Raw genomic sequence first — 2,973 nt, 5'->3', positions numbered from 1 at the left:
TGCATCGTTGAAATGTAGCGGGTGCATTGCAGAGTCCGAATGGCATATGTCGAAAAGTGAAGGTGCCATAGGGGCAGGTGAAGGTAGTCTTTTCTTGGTCATTCGAAAATATAGGTACTTGATTGTACCCTGAATAACCATCAAGAAAATAGAAGAAACTTTGTCCTGCTAATCGTTCTAAGATTTGGTCGATGAAGGATAATGAAAAATGGTCCTTCCTAGTAACGTCATTTAGTTTTCTATAATCTATGCATACTCGCCATCCAAATGATATGCGAGTGGAAAGCAGTTCATCTTCTTCGTTCTCAACCACAGTAATACCTAATTTCTTAGGTACTACTTGAGTGGGACTGACCCATTTACTATCGGATATGGGGTAGATGATTCCAGCATCTAACCACTTTACCATCTCTTTCTTTACTACTTCACGCATGTTTGGGTTCAATCTCCTTTGCATATCTCGATGGGGTTTGGCATTTGCTTCAAAATGAATATGGTGCATGCAAATGGAGGGGTCAATTCCTTTTAAATCGATAATGGACCAACCAATAGCCTCTTTGTATTCCTTCAGAATACCAACCAATTGTGTTTCCTGATTAGGGGTCAAGTCTGATGCAATGATTGCCGGGAGGGTGTCAGTGGGTCCTAGAAATACATACTTGAGTGTAGCAGGAAGGGGTTTCAATTCTAACGTAGGTGGTCATTCTAAAGATGGAACTATTGGTGTACTGGCTAATATGGACAATGGCTCATACTTGATTGTCCATGGAGGAGTGGTTTTATCATGTGGTGTAGCCAACCAGGTGTTAACTTCTTTCATATATCCCTCAAAGTCATACACTCCAAAGTGAGCCAAGCAAGTATCTAAGGGGTCTGGTGCTAGAATTGTGGGTGTTGCATCTTCTATAATGTCTTCTAGTGTATCTACTTCAAAGCAACTATCCATTGATGGTCCTTGGGAAGTACCAAATACATTCAGTCTCAGTTTCTTATTCTTAAACGATACATCCATGACTCCTGTCCTACAATTAATGCATGCATTTGCTGTAGCTAGGAAGGATCGTCCTAAGATAATGGAAATTTGTCTAGGGTTGCTACTTAGTTTCATGTCGAGAATCAGAAAATCAACTGGAAAGTAAAACTCATCTACCTTGACCAAGACATCCTCAAGCATTCCATGTGGTTCCTTAATTGATCTGTCGGCTAACTGCAGTGTGACTGATGTGGGTTTCAGTTCTTCGAATCTAAAAAGTTCATACACCAAACTAGGTAAAAGATTCACACTTGCCCCTAAGTCCAGAAGAGCTTTTTCAATGTGATAATCTCCTATAATACAGGAAATGATGGGGGCTCCTGGGTCCTTAAGCTTTGGAGGAGTGGCATGCTAGAAGACAGAACTAGCCTGTTCAGTGAGGCATACTTTCTTTGGGATTTGTGATCTAGATTTACATTTTTGAGTGCACAAATCTTTCAAAAATTTGGCAAAAGCAGGGACCTATTTGATTGCATCTAGAAGGAAAAGATTAATTTGGATTTGCTTAAACAATTCCAACATCTCATCAAGACTTCCTCCCTTCTTATCTGCAGGAATAGGGGCTTTCAGGGCATCCAAAAATGGGACTTTAGGCAAATATGATGATTCCGGTGCAGTTGGTTCATTCTCTATTTTAAGGTCCTCCTTGTTCTTGGATGATTTGGCTTCGGTTAGAGGTTTAGGATCAGTCTCATTGGTTTTACTAGTGTGTCAATGACCTTTTCACTTCTCAGAGTCATGATTGATTTGACATGTTCAAAAAAAGCTTCTGGGGTATTAGAGCTCTCAATCACAAATTATCCTCTTGGGTTGCTCTCGGATTGGCTAGGTAATTTTTCTCCTTCCCTCCTATTGAATGCAATCGCTAGTTGACCTATTTGGGTCTCTAGCTTAGCAATGGATTGTGTGTGGGAGTTAAGGGTCTGAGTGTTGACTTCTAATTGTTCTAATGCTTTCAGAACTTTTTCCTCAAAAGCTGAACTGTGACTAGTAGTAAACGGTTGAGGAGCATTTTGAAATTGATGGTATGGTCTATGCCTATATGTTGGGTCCTGATATTGAGGTCGAGGTGCGGCAGGGCCAACCACTGGTTGTGGTCTCCAGAAAAAATTTGGATGGTTTCTGCAGTCGGGGTTATAAGTGCTCGAATATGGATCGTTTCCTGGTCTGCGAGCTTGTTGGACTTGAGCTTGCTGAACCTGCTCGTGCACAAACTCAAAAAATTGAGGTGCGGCTGGGCATTCACTAACAAAATGGTTCGGACTTGAACACAATGCACAAACTTCTTGGATTGGGTTAGGTGGAATCGGGGATTGTCCAATATTTAGAAGATGGTCTAATTTTTGGGACAGTTCCTCTACCTTACTGTGGATATCCATGACATTTCCAATCTGATAAATTTTACTTCTTTTTTTGTTGAAGCATGGGTTGTTCTCTAGAGGTGGCAGACATATGATGTAGAGAATTCTCACTAAGTATTTCAAAGAGCTGCCAGGCTTCATCCTCACTCTTTAGCATGAATGTCCCACCACATAATGCATCAACCATTTGTCGGTGTTTCTCCGATAGACCATCATAAAAACACTGACAAAGTTGCCATTTAGGAACAGCATGGTGTGGACATTTACAAATGAGGTCCCTTAAACTTTCCCATGTCTCATGAAAAAGTTCACCCTCCAATTGGGAAAAACTAGTGATAGCTTTTCTAATTTGATTTGTTTTTTCAATTGGAAAGTATTTCTTCAGAAATTCTCTCTGAAGATGATCCCAAGTTGAAATGGTTATAGAGTCTAAGGAGTTTAACCAATGCTTGGCTTTGTCCTTAAGTGAGAAAGGGAACAGTTTCAACCTAAGGGCATCATCAGAGAAGTTTTGGATTTTTACTGTGGAATAAATTTTAAGAAATTCATCCAAGTATTTGTATGGGTCCTCGTTACTAA

The 2,973-nt window shown here is 40.3% G+C and overlaps 1 non-coding gene across 1 annotated transcript; it reads left to right on the top strand.

The window, feature by feature from the left end:
* The first annotated feature begins 2,639 nt into the window (after positions 1-2,639).
* On the top strand, positions 2,640-2,745 carry LOC140859587 (small nucleolar RNA R71). Its single transcript, XR_012143124.1, has one exon. It is a non-coding gene; the product is annotated as a small nucleolar RNA R71 (small nucleolar RNA).
* Positions 2,746-2,973: the final 228 nt, after the last annotated feature.

The sequence above is a fragment of the Elaeis guineensis genome, chromosome 7 (assembly GCF_000442705.2).
Source record: "Elaeis guineensis isolate ETL-2024a chromosome 7, EG11, whole genome shotgun sequence".
Classification (NCBI taxonomy): domain Eukaryota; kingdom Viridiplantae; phylum Streptophyta; class Magnoliopsida; order Arecales; family Arecaceae; genus Elaeis; species Elaeis guineensis.
The sequence above is the reverse complement of the archived record's forward strand: the minus strand, read 5'-3'. Positions and strand labels throughout refer to the sequence as shown.